Here is a 14,890-nt window from a genome sequence, read left to right as displayed (position 1 = left end):
CACTGCCATGTCCACTATCCAGACTTTTTTGTGGATGAAGGGCATGATTCATTGTCATTATTTTTCTGGTCTTCCTATCCATTGCTTTTAGTTCTGTTTGAGTCCAGTCCACTATTCCAGCTGTGTATCTAATGACTGGAATTGCCCAGGTGTTGATTGCCTTCATGGTATTTCCTCCATTGAGTTTGGACTTTAAGATCTTCTTCACTCTCTTGATGTATTCATCTCTAATCTTTTTCTTGACTTCAGTGTGCTTGATGTTGTCAGCTTGAAGGATACCCAGGTATTTGTAATAATCTTCCTTATCTAGACTTTTAATGTTATTTTGGTGGGGCATCTTTATTCCTTCAGTTTTCACTAGTTTTCCTTTTTTGAGAGTAAGTGTGGCACATTTGTCCAAGCCAAACTCCATTGCAATATCTTGGCTATATGCACGGACAGTGTTCAGCAGCGATTCTATTTCAGATGATGTTTTTCCATACAGTTTCAGATCATCCTTGTAAAGGTTTAGGTTTTAGGTTTAGGTTTTATTAAATTTTTATACCGCCCTTCTCCCGAAGGACTCAGGGCGGTGAACAGGGCATATCATAAAACTACAAAAATACAAAAGTTAAAAAAGAATTAAATTATTGCCCAAAGTAAAAACAATAAAAAATATATATAAATATTAAAACCCTAGGTAACTCCCCATCAGGCCAGGCCAGCTTGTTCAAATAAATGGGTCTTTAACCCGCGCCGGAAGGAGCGGAGATCCGGTGCCATCCGGAGCTCAACCGGCAGTTGATTCCACAGAGCCGGGGCGCCCACAGAGAAGGCCCTCCCCCTGGGAGCCACCAGCCGACATTCTCTGACTGGAGGCACCCTGAGGAGGCCCTCTCTGTGGGAACGCACAGGGCGGAGGGGAGTCGACGCCGGCAGCAGGTGGTCCCCGAGGTATTCCGGACCCATGCCATGTAAGGACTTAAAAACCATCACTAAGGAGGTGGGATAGTCTGGCAGATGTTTTTGATGTTTGATAGCCATGTCCTGAGTTATTCAGTATTGTTGACAGAGGAAACAGTGCAATAACAAATAGTAGTTCTGATAATGAGTCTCCTTGAAATATTCCTCTCTTGATATTAACCTCTCCCAGTCTTTCACCATTGACCTGCAACTGTGTCTTCCATTGTGCCATCGATCTTTGCACAAATTTTCTGATGTTTCTACTGACTCCTGTTATTTCTAGGCACTTGATTATCCAGGCATGTGGCAGAGTCACAAAAGCCTTTTTGTAGTCAATCCAGTGAGGACAATTAACCAGTGGAACAGAAGTTGCCTTCAGATGTTCTGGGTGCTTCTTCTCTAGAGGTTTTTAAGAAGACACTGGGCATCCACTTGTCTGAAATGATACAGGGACCCTTGCTTGCGCAGGAGGCTAGACCAGAAGACTTCCAAGGTTCCTTCCAGCTGCTGTTGTTATTATTTTTATTATTATTATTATTATTATTATTATTATTATTATTATTATTATTATTATTATTATTATTATTATTATTATTATTATTATTATAATACAGGTTAGACCAGGAGCAATTTTACCAGGTTACTTCCTTTTAAAGCAGATTGAGAATATGAAACTGCTAAAACTCTAGCCAGCTATTGGCTATGGAGTCCATTGTAGTTAGCTAGCTAATAAATAAAGAAATAAGGTCTTCAATACAGTGCAGAACGTTAGCATAGTTCTGAAAATGAGACCAGATTTGTTGAAGTGACAAACACTCACCTCTCCCTCTAATTAACTGTATCCTTCACCCTAAGACAGTAACCCCACTGTATTTCTTTTGAGCACTGTATTTATCAAACTTTAAAACAAGGATCTGTCCCACATCATAGTCCTTTTTTTTTTGTTATTTTTTTAGAATGTCAGACAGTGGGGTGTTATTTGTAGTCAAAATAGCAATGCATGGCTTTCAACATTCATAAATTCCAGGAGATTGTGCAGTGTCTAAAGAGCATATGGTACCCCTGTATAGCATACATGTGTATGTCATGCAACCATATATGGCCATACATTTAAGATAGGCTGATTCAGACACTTATCTGTATTCTGAAGACTGTAAACTAATCAGCTGCTCTCATTCCCTCTGTATCTGGGATCTTGGTGTCTCAACAGTGGTGCTTATTTTTCCTTCCTGCATAGCTAATTAATGCCATATCTTATTGGTTCTCCCTGTCTCAGCACAAGAACCATTTAGAATTTGCAGACGTGCAGTTCTGGAAGAGATATGACACATAAGGTGGCATTGTTCTCTTTGTCTTTCAAATTGCAAGGCATATTTTCTCTAAAAACATTTATACCCTTACTTCATCAGAAATTAGTCACATCAGGCACCCCATGTGATTTTCTAGTTTATTTACCAAGATAATTTGCCTCTCTTTGAGGTCATGTGTCTTATGTTGGATGAAGGGAAGATGTCATTCATTGTTCTGGTAGCAAAATGTCTAAAATGAACTTAACTGGACTTAAACAGTTAATCGGCGTTTGGTACTTAGTCCACATAGGAAAAAAATAAACTAACAAAAAATGAAGACATTAATGTTCTGTCCACATTAACAGACACTGTCCAGCCAGGTCTCTTTAAGAGTGCTTTATCCTTTTTGCTGTTGGGAAAAAGCAGAAGAGAAGTGAAGAAAGTCCATATTCATTGGAGAAATTCTCACTTTTGAAATGACAATTCTAATTGCTCTTGCTCAATGTACCTTGAAGCAGCTTCAAACCATGGCACTTCAGCGTGCCTTGAAGACACAGCATATTTCCTAAAAATACATTTATAGAATAGCAATTGACAATACTATATCTGTTCTCAGACAGGTAGCTAGTTTCAAATACAGGTAGTCCTGGACTTAGGATAACAATGCAGTCATTAAGTGAACCGCAATTGATTTTGCACACCTAATTTATTTATTTATTTATTTATTGCCATGGTTGTAAAGAGAATCACATGGTTGCTAAGTGAATCTAGCTTCCCCCATGGATTTTGCTTAGTGGAAACTCCCTGGGAAGCCATTCATCTGAAATGGTATATGTTATATACTGGGCTCTTAAAGTATACCACATGGGTTGCTGAAGCAGCTAACGGCTTTCCAGCAACCCAGATTACAAATCTCCTGTGTTGCAATTGGCTATCTCCAGGCGGCAATGGTTGATTCAAACCTATTGGCTGCCGCCTAGGGGCTAGACTATATATTGCGGCTAGTTGCAGCCTTTTCCCCAGTGCAGTTTCTGCATGAAATAAACTATGAGTTACCTTGTACTCAGCCTCGCGTCTTCATTCCTGCGCCAAAGAACCCGCTATTTAACAGTACAGATCAGAGGTCTTCAAATTTGGCCCTTTTATGACTTGTGGACTTCAACTCCCAGAATTCCTCAGCCAGTGTGCCTGGCTAAGAAATTCTGGGAGTTGAAGTCCACAAGTCATAAAAGGGCCAAGCTTGAAGACTGCTGGTATAGATTCTCCTGCTCATGCAGGGAGTTGGACTAAATAACCCAGGAATGCTGCAACTGTCATAAACACATGTCAGTTGCCAAGCCCCTGAATTTTTATCACAAAAGACCACAGAGGCCCTGAGATGGTCTGAAATGCAGGGAGAGTGTCCATAAGTCCCTTTTTTTTAGCAGTATCATTTTCAATGGTTGTTAAATAAATGATCATAAGGCAAGGACTACCTGTAGTTTTAATATATGAAATTCCATGTCATTTTACTGATAGAAAAGGATGCTTTAAAAATGGCCGCCACTCCCTGACCTCATCAAAGAGAAGGTATCCGATCTGACCGCTAAAGACAGGCAAGATAGAAGCCAGGAAAACCATCATGTTCCCATTTCAATTTCCTCATGCCAGTGGAGAATTTTTTAAAAATCCATATTCCTGACTTTCTGTCATTCATGATTGGGCATGTTTGCTTGGGTTGCTGAAGAGTTTTTGCTCAGCAAGCCATAAATGTTCACGAACAGGGAATTGGGAATTAGAAAATAATAAATTAAAAAAAAATCCTGGAGTCCAGGCAGCGTTAAGTGCCTATTGATAAGGAGCAATTAAAAGGGGAAATTGGTTCCAGGCCTTGCACTGGTGAGCTGTTTATCCTGCATGTATATTTAGAACCATTCTGTTCTGTCTAATGCAGATAGTCCTTTTGTTTAATGACGGTTCAAAATTACAACAGCACTGAAAAAAGTGACTTATGACTGTTTTTCACACTTAGAACTGTCACACGATTAAAATTCAGGGGCTTGGCAACCGGCACGTATTCCTGACGGTTGCACTGTCCTGAAGTGAAATGATTATGATTTGTAACCTTCCCAGCCGGCTTCTGACAAGCAAAGTCTGTGAGGGAAGCCAGATCCACTTAACGACCACATGATTCACTTAACAACTGCAGTGGTTTGTTTCACTTAACAGTTCGGGCAAAAATAATCGTAAGATGGGGCACAACTCATTTAGCAACAGCCTTACTTAGCAACAGAAAATTTGGGTTGAGTTGTAGTCGTTAACTGGAGGGCTACCTATAACCCAACCACTTGATCAATACTCTGCTTTTCATCCATCCATCAAGACTGCAGCCCTTGTGTGAGCACAGAAAGTCATATTTTAAATATGGTCTCAACTCTTTTGTTCCTGAGAGCCTTCCTAGAACTGTGTCGCATGGGCTCACTCGCAGCTCCTTAATGTCTCAGGATCTGAACAACCAATCTTTACAGATTTGGATTCATCATAGATGGAATTCCAAGGAAGGCCACCAAAAATGAAGAAATGAGAAAATGAGAAAAAAGAACTTAAAAAGACTAGTTCTGCTCAGGTCCAAATGAGAGCTTACAGAGTCAGTTGAGTTGGTGTAAGAGGGAAGTAAGAAGCTGAACAAAGTTAATGCAGTGCTTCTGAACTTCCAACTGCCTGTAACTTACTCAAAGTTATAAAAAGCGTCTCTGTGCTAGAGTTTAACTTGGCCAGAATACAACTTTCCTGCTAGAGCAGGCTTCCTCTACCTGTGTGTCAGTATTATGTGCCAAATCTAAGCACATATTCCTTTCCCTCTACATGGCCAGATAATATATGTGACTGATGAGGCTCACCCAAAATGCCTGGCTAGTTTTCTCCTTGCTGTTTTCCTACTTTGATTCAAATGATGACAATAAGGTGTCAAAGCAGTGCTCTATTTCCCCCAAAATGAATCTCCCTCCTATCTATCTATCTATCTATCTATCTATCTATCTATCTATCTATCTATCTATCCATCCATCATCCACCTCTATCTCTATCTATCCATCCATCATCCATCTATCTCTATCTCTATCTCTATCTCTATCTATCTATCTATCTATCTATCTATCTATCTATCTATCTATCCATCCATCCATCATCCATCTCTCTCTCTCTCTCTCTCTCTCTCTCTCTCTCTCTCTCTCTCTCTCTCTCTCTCTTATTTATCTATCATCTCTATCTATAAAAGCACCAAAAGTCCTAGGTTAAAAAAAGACAGGGGGAGGGAAAATAGTTTCTATTTCAAACTGATATAAGGTAAGTTCAGAGATTCGAGTCTTCAACATTCACGTTAGCTTGTTCCACTAGTTCACCAACAGGTAATTTCTGCCAAAAAAAAAAGGAGGAAAGAAGAATTTATGGGTTGATGACAACCATAATATCCAGGGCAAGAATTACCCAAAATGCAGACTCAGTTGTTTAAATATTAATTATCTTCTCTTTCTTTGAGGAGCATAAGAAGGAATAGCTGCCCAGAGAAAATAGGAAAAAAAAAACAGAGGTGGCATGAAAACCCGCTGGAAATCCAATTGGAATATTTCCCATGCAGTGCCATACAGCCATTTCCCAAGTTTTCTTATGTGCCCTTTCTAACTAATTCTAGCAGAACTGTAGAAGCTTCTCAGATGAGAAGCGAAATGTCTTCAAGGAAAAACAAAATCCAGTTGCCTTTCGAAAAAGTACCTTTGGGACAACCATGACCTGGATGACTGAGAATCTCCATAGAGATTCTAGTGTAACTAGTGTAAAAAGCAATGACATATCTTTGGATATATCATCATAGATCCCCATGTCGAACGGTGGGGTGGCAGTGTTGATGCATATGACTCCTGCTCCATCACTCTATAGCAGACATGTCAAACACAAAGTGGTGTCATGCGGCCTGCAAAGCCATCCTGGAAACAGTGAGGGAACAGCCCCCACTGCCTTGGCCCTGGCCCAGAGACCCTCCTCCTGCCAGAGACCCTCAGATCTGTCCCACTCCTGCCCAGGCCCCCATAGGCACCCTTCATGCGAACGTTGTAGAGCTGGCCACACCCACCCAGTAGGCCATGCCCACCCTGGCCATACCCACCCGGCCCCCTGACGGCAACCGCAATGCTGATGCAGCCCTCAGTGAAACTGAGTTTGACACCCCTGCTCTATAGGGTTCCAGTGGTGTTCTAGGCACCATGATACAGAAAATAGTTATCTTTTTCTCGTGTCTTTCTTCCTTGGGTAGAATGAACCGGGGGAAGCTTTAGAAGAGGTTTCTCTCTGTCTGTGTGTGAACCCAAATGTGTTCTTTTCAGTCAGTTTTGGAACCCAATCTCTGAAATTTTCTTGGCAAGGTTTTTCAGAAGTGGTCTGCCATCATCTCCTTCCTGGACTAAGAGAAAGTGAATGGCCCAAGGACACCCAGCTGTATTTCTTCCTAAAGCAGGACTAGACCCAATGGTCTCCTGCTTTGTAGCCTTGTGTTTTAAACACTACGTCAAACAGGCTCTCCAAAAGGGTATTTGTGTCAAGCTGTTGAACTGCCCTGGGTCAGCCCCAAGATTTACTCCTGAATGTGTTTTGATAGGATGAAATACAGGCCAACAGCAAGTAGCATCCATGCTCCTGTTTAAAGTTTTGCTGTAGTGGGCAGTACAGCAGAACAGTAAATCTCTGAGGGATCAGCAATAGATTGGCACAGGTTTAGGACTCTCACACTTAACAACAGCAGCAATAAATTACTCACTTCCTGGATCTGAATTAGATTGCTGAAATACTGTAAAAGTTTGGGGAAAGTAGAAGTAGTCTTCTTGGTCTGGAACAGCATTCAATTGTAATACTCAAAACAAATACATGGGTCCAGAATTATTTAATCTGAGATGTGCTTCAGGTTTAGTTGTTGGGTCTTTGAGCTTTAATAGGGGAAAAAATCTTGCAAACTTGAAGTTGGCCCACTAAGATTATGCTGTACTGTTGACAAGAAGCCTCTGAGCAAGGCAACAGATGACTTTTACAAATCGTATTAAAAATAGGCTTTGCAATTGCATTCCCCCAAAGAAAACAATTCCCAATTTGACATGAAATGTATTGCCTGTTTAAGATTTTACATTATTTGTCATGCCTGCCTTGCCTTTCAGTCTAAATTGCAGATCAAACAAGTTGGCCCCATTGCACCAGGCCAATTCTGCAGCTGCATAATAAATAAATAAAGTTTGTTTTCTCACACTTTCCCCTCAAGCCGCTTATTGCAACTAACCAATGAGCTGAGAAATTTCAATCAAGGAAAAAAAAAACCATGCTAAAAATGAGACCAACCAAGCACCACAACAAATATCTTGATTACATTTGAAAAAAAAACAATAATTCTGCAACATACATAAATGCCAAACATGAATCTAAAAGAGAAACATTGTAGACTGGGGTAAAAATAATAGAAACTAAAATTCACATTAACTTTCCATCCCCAAATCAAAGCAAGCTAAAAGGAAATGCTGTCAACCTGTTTTCCATTAAGAACTACTGTTTAATACCCTCTTCGTAATCCAGTCCTTTCTTTCACCTACAAGTTCCCTCTCCTTATTAAAAAAAAAGAATTGTAAAACAAGTTCTATCACTTTAATTAAATGCACTTATTAAAGAAATGAAATATTTGGAGAGGCTGCCTTCTCCTTCAGTGCTAAAGGCACATTTTCCAGCATGCTGCAGAGTGTCTGCATCCGCCTCCCCCAGGCCATTTTTAATGCACAAATAAATCCCCACCTGAAGTGCTGACAGATTATTATGCAGTGTGGCAGCCAACTAAAGTAAACACTGGGGCAAAAGTTTTAACCTCTTGCAGTCCCCCTTCCTATCAATTATTCCTACCTTCAGTTCAGATTTGACAAGTGAAACAGGTTACTTGGCATGCCCACTTCTCAGTATTGCTGGTCTGTTGCTAATTTTTGCTTTTCTGTCTCCCCAGATAATGTCTTCAAAAAAGCCTGCCAGAGATGTGTGCATGTGTGAACTTAGTCTTTTACCAGTGAAAAATGCAATTCATTCTTGTTGAAATAAATGCGATTGCTTTCTTGCCCTGACACATCATGCATGACACAAGCAAATTAGCCTTGTGGGGTCTTTGGTGGTCTCTGAGCATGTTGATTTTCTTGCAGATGTTTCATTACCAAACCAAGTAAGATCACCTATGTGCACTGATGATGTAACTTAGTTGGGTAATGAAATGTCTGCAGGAAAAACCACCAAGCTCAGAGAGCATCAAGGACTCCTCAGTTCATCCCTGAGCTACAAATACAACCTTCTATTGGTAAAGCAAAGTTTCTCTGACTTGGTGATCTCCTGATGCATTGCAACAGAAATGGGAATCCTAAAAGTGTCACTCTCACATATTTGGAGGGCACCAGTCTGGAGAAATAGGCTTTATACAACAGCACACAAGACTGCAATTCTTAGTAGGTCTACAACTGATTTTAACAGGATGCAGTTCAAGCAGATGCTAAAAATGAGAACTTGATCCAAACCAACACATCCTCTAAGGTTACACTGTGGTTTTCTCCAGAAATATTTCAGGGATCCAGCTGAAAACTGGAAAAAAACATTATTTAATCATGTTGGCCAGCAAGTCATGCATACTGTACTGAAAGTGGATTTTTGATTTCTGGATGCTTGCCAAAGGCTGGGCTATTATACTTTATTAGTTCTTTTCCCACAGAATTGCCAAAATTTCCAATGAGTGATCAAAGGATGTTCACAGAATACATAGGCTATAATGTGGTTTGTTCAGTTTTCACTTGATATGTTAACTAACTGTGGTTTATGAAACCATGTTTAATCGAACCGTAACTTGAGTTGTGAATCCAGCCTGCATAAAAATGAGGTTTCCACTTAGACTCAATTACATGCATTTGAGGGGGGGAAGGGTTTGACAAAGGGAAAGAGAGATTTTAGCAGTCAATATAAAGACAATAAAATAATAAAAAATATTTTTCTAACTTAGTTAGCAATCAGCTGATACAAAAAGAGTGGCAACTATGTGAGGAAAATATTTGGCATTCCCATCTCTCAGCCCAGCTACCCTGTCCAACAGGAAATCATCCATATGTGATTCTTAGTCACTGCACAAATGAAAGCCAGCAGTTCAAAGTCATGCATCCAAATAGCGGGATTCCAAAGACCCAGATGATTTCCTTAAGGCAGGCAATAAAAAAAGAAATCATTTAAAGAGGGTAGAGATAAACAAGCTACTTCTGCCCTGTACTGCAATCTTAACTGAAGAACCTCGCCTACAAATGGAAGGCTTTCTCAGGATCCTGCACTGTACATAGAGCAGGGGTCTTCAAAGTTGGCCCTTTTATGACTTGTGGACTTCAACTCCCAGAATTCCTCAGCCAGTGTGCCTAGAGAATTGTTTACAAGGGGAATGGTCGGTTTAAAATCAGGGTGGTATTATTATTATTATTATTATTATTATTATTATTATTATTATTATTATTATTATTATTATTATTATTATGTACTTAAGAATATATCATGACGGAAACATCTCTCACCTCCAAAAATTAAGGCCTAGACTGTGTTTTCACATTTTGACAAGATGCCACATGTTTCAATAATCCTTGTAGGAGATTGTTTTTAGAGCAAGATTCCTTCCTTTTAAAAAGTGGTAATTATGAAGTTATTTTCCTCCAGTTCCTGGCAAAAAAAATGGCTGGAGAAGTTGTACTGGAAGCTAGATTGTTCTTCAGGTTTCACAATAATGGAAAGCTACTTTGTGTCACCTAAGAAGCCACTTTTTCAACGGGGTGGCATTTCACCTGACATGCAAAGCAAAACTTTATTTTTATATATGCAGCATATATTATTTGAATTTGCTGCATTTTTAGACCCAGATCAGGCCTAACCATGCAAAACATCCCATTCTAATGTTCAAGATGTTTTATTAGATGAAAGTAAATTTGATCCTAAATTTGGAAGAAAGAAAATCTAAGATGCAGCCACCCAGCTCAGAGCTGGATCAACATATTTATTCGTTATGGAAAAACATGCCTCTGCAAAACCGGCCAAGACATGATTTCTAACTGGGAAAATTGTTCTAAGAGTTATTTCCAGCTATAGATGCAAGAACTATCTTACAAACCGATAAATATATATTTACAGCCAGAACAGCAGATTGCTCTAAAAAATCCTGGTGTCCCTCTCTTTTTCACTCAGACAAAACAGCTGATGGGTCAGTCAGTCACATCACAGAGTTACAGAAAGACACATTGAGCAAAAGAGAGAAACATGCCAGATGCTTCCATTCCTCAGACTTCTTATGAAGTATTAACCAGGATCTTAAACTTCTCAGGAGATTCTATATCAGAAACAAAATTCTGCTCTCTTTCCCCAGCAATAACTCCAGCAGTGACTCAACAGAAGCCATAGGTAATGCAAAGTATCTGGCTGCTCTAATAACAGACTACTTTATTTATGTATGAGGTGCTATATGGAATGTGAGTGGTGCTTTCTAAGTGCTTTTTAAGCACTTTGCCCATCTTTTGATTCAAAAGAAGTCTTGGATCAGTTCACATAAGAGCAATAAAATTATAGAATACAGTGGTACCACAGTACTCATCATTAATTGGTTCCGAGAGATGCAATGAGGACCAAAATGAGTATTAAACAATTTTTCCCATAAGGAATAATATAGTGAGTCACAAAGCAGCCAACACCAACAAGTTCTAGCTTGTGCATTGAGTACTGAACAAACGATGAGTACCAGGACAAAATTTTTACTTCAAAATGCATTAAGTATCAAATTCAATGAGTTGCAAAGCAATTGAGTACCAAGGTACCACTATAAGTCACAAGAGAGAAAATAAGAAGAATGGGGAGAGAGAAAGTACAAGAAGATGCACCAGTTCATAATGTTAAAAAAAATGTGATAACCAGGTAGAATTGGGGAGGGTGGGAAATCAGGAAAAGAAGGAGCTAAATGAAGGTGGTCTTTCAACAAGGTGTTCCCATCTTCCCCACTGTAACTGCCTTATAGGAAAACTGCCATCATACTGAGGAGTTGGGGAAGCCAAATCTTCTTTACAGCACTTACAGTACAATTGTAAATTTACTCTACCCCTTTCTCTAAAGTTGCATTGTAACTCTCTTCTTTCTAGAATATATCCTAATTATCAAAAACATTGATCATAATTTTTTTTCTGTTTTGTGCAAAAATTCCATAAGGAATTTCCAGTCAGCCATAAACATAGATATTGTCTTTTTTTCTAACCAGACAGATTGATTTGACCATCTTAGCAAGTTTTATTATGTTCTCCAACCATTCCTCCATTGCAGAGATTGCCAAATCTCTCCATCTTTGTGTGTACTATAATCTCAGAACAAAGGGAAACAATCCACACAATCTAAACCGTGTTTCAGTCCCCTCTCTTAAGGCCGGGGTCTTCAAAGCCCTTTGAAACAGTAGGTGAGGGCCTTTCAAATCTCAGTTTGGGGACTCCTTTCTGAGGGCAGGCACTGCTAGTGGGAAGGCACACTTCCAGGGTCTCAATAGATGACATTGTTTAATCAAAGGACTAAGATTGAATCAGCTGGGTTGATACTACAGTATGGGAGAAAGCAGTCCCTCAAGTAATGAGGCCCTATGCCAGTAATGGCAAACATATGGCATGCGTATCAAAGGTGACATGCCACAATGTTCTGGGTGACACACCTGTGTTCAGAAACACCCAAGAACTATTTTTGGAAACACACCCCATCCTGGGGCAATTTTTGGAAGCTGTGGAGGCCTCACAGGAACAGAGTACGTTGTAGCATGGTCCCTAGACCCTCTAAAGGCCATGGTGGTGCAGTGGTTAAAGTGCAGCATTAGAGGCAAACTCTGCCCACAGCCTGGAGTTCAATCCTGATAGAGATCAAGGGTGACTCAGCCTTCCATCTTTCTGAGATTGGTAAAATGAGGACCCCGATTGTTGGGGGCAAAATGCAAATAATGCTTACATTGTAAACTGCCCAGAGAGTGTTGTAAAGCACTATGGGGTGGTATATAAGCCTAAATGCTATTGCTAAAATTCCCACAAGAATGGGGTATGCTTTTGCACAGTTTTCAGAGACTTGTGGAGGCTACAGGCAAGCATTCTTCAAAGCTGCTTCAAGAAGGAAGGCTTTGTGTGACCTGGAGCAGCCTCAGGTAGACCGCAATGGCTCCTTCAAAACAAAGAGAGCATCACCTGAAGGTAAATGATCTTGGGGGATCACACATGATTGGAGGGTATTTTTAAAAATAAATGAAGATGTAAGAATGGTTTCTTGTGTGTGTGAGTGTGCATGTGAGTGTGTGTGTGTGTGTGTGAGAGAGAGAGAGAGAGAGAGAGAGAGAGAGAGAGAGATGCCAGCAGAATCAAGTTAGGCATTCCCAAATTTTTGGCAGAATGAACGATCACTGCCCTATGCCATAGAAAGCTTTATAAGTAACACTGAGCACCTTGAATCAAACCTAGAGGCAATCTGGTTATCAGTGCAGAGCAATAAATGTATAACCCGACTTCCGGTGTGCCAAGTCAGCCGACATAGATGTCTGGAGGACAGCTCTCTTCTTTCACGCCCAGTTTCACATCGCTGGGGGGTCCTAAAAGGGCCGAAGAGTCGCCCTGGAGGGGTGACCAGAAAGAAGGGGCTTTTGCAGAAATGCGGGGGAGCCGCAGCCCCCCCCAATAGTGCCTGCATTCCCTTCATACCGGCGGACGAAAGACTGGCCAGAGTAATATGGCCAGTTACTAGGCTGCAGACAGCCGAAGTCAAACTTACCATCAGGCAACATTAAAGCAGCGTGGAAGAGACGGGGGTAAGATTCCTCTCTTATACCTTAATCTTCTTCTTTTCACCTAAATAAGCTGCTAAGTACCTTCCCCCATGTGGAGAGGGAGGGGGGAATTCAATCCTCCCTTCAAATAAGCGGCAGCAAGCCCAGGGGTGTTTTTTAAAAAAAGTTGAAAAAAGAAACAGACTGAAAGAAAAGAACTTTCAAAGTACTTGGGGGACACCCAGTGACTAAACCTGAAATTGCAATCTGACTTTCTCTTTAAAAAAATCAAGAAAATATTTAAGAAAAACAAGATAAGATTAACCTTGAACACCAGATGTGAAACTTCACTATGGAAGAGTTTCAAAAACAAATCTATGCTATGTGGGAAATATCTTACCAAACTTATCAGTTCCTTTCTTCAGCTGGCGATGAAATAAGAGCTTTTGGAAAAGAACTAGAAAGCATCTCGAAGAAACAAACTCAAACTGTGACTACAAGTAATATTTTATTGGGACAGAACTTAACAGAAGAAATTGAACAATCAAATACATTGGCAGAAGAATTAAATATTCAACAAATACAGACTTTTGAAGATTATAATGGAAAAAGGTGGGGAAAAATCTATTCAGACCAGGACAATTATATCAAGAGGTGAAAATAATGAGAAGATTTGGTGCTGTTAACAGACTCCTCAATCCTTCAAAAGTGGAGACTGGAGGGCCACTTCAATATGATATAACAACACAAGAATGCTTTGATGATCCTGAGGCAAAGAAGCGAAAAATGACATGGCAAAAGAAGAAAGCAAGAATAAGATTGAAAAAATACAGGATTGTACTTGGATTATGAGAGATTGTTTTGATGAGTAGATAAAAATACTGACTAATTAAAAAAAATAAAAATAAAACACAGATGTATGAATACTAACATTGAAATATTGAGTTCCTTAAATGATATGGATGAAGATGTATATATGTTAAAAGCTACTGCTAAGCTTGTAAGCCTCCCTGAGTCTTCGGAGAAGGGTGGGATATAAATGGAATTAAAATAAAAATAAAATAAAATAAAAATAAAAATGATAGAATGTAACTAATATACTTGGATGTAGTGACATGAGAGGATATATTAAATGTTGAAAGAAGAAATTTTGGTTAATTTTTAATATGTGGAAACTATAAATGAGAAACAAGAATATTATTTATTTATTTTATTTATTTTAATCTCATTTATATCCCACCCTTCTCCGAAGACTCAGGGAGGCTTACAATCTAAGCACAAATCAAATGTGCTTAGCAATAGCCTTCATTCTATGTATATGCCTGCTTAATAGGGCTTTCCCTCCCCCCCCCCCAAGTGGCATTATTACAAAGTCAGCTTATTGCCCCTAACAATCTGGGTCCTCCTCCTCTTTCTCCTCCTTGCAATTGGTATTCTAATGACTACTATTCTAATATTGTACTACTAATATTTATATGGAAATGAGATAAATAAGAAGTGTATTACATTACTAGGTATTGGAGAAAATTGTGCAAAGGGAAAGGAGGTTGTTTAGCAATATGAAAATGAGAAATTTTAAACATTTAATTTTAATATCGATGTAAAATTAAAGCTAGGAAAATATATAAGGTGTTTGATGTTTTAAAGATGGAATGTTAAAATATAAAATATACTAAAGTATTGATAAATACAAGAAAACTATTAAATGACTGATGGATAGCAATGAGAAATATGTTAATTTAGATAAGAGATAGTATGTATTAAAGGAAATAAGAGAGAGGAAGTATTGGTTACAACAGTTTGGAAATTTGTAATAATATGTATT

This window comes from Vipera ursinii (assembly GCF_947247035.1).
Source record: "Vipera ursinii genome assembly, chromosome: 2".
NCBI classification, from domain to species: domain Eukaryota; kingdom Metazoa; phylum Chordata; class Lepidosauria; order Squamata; family Viperidae; genus Vipera; species Vipera ursinii.
The sequence above is the reverse complement of the archived record's forward strand: the minus strand, read 5'-3'. Positions refer to the sequence as shown.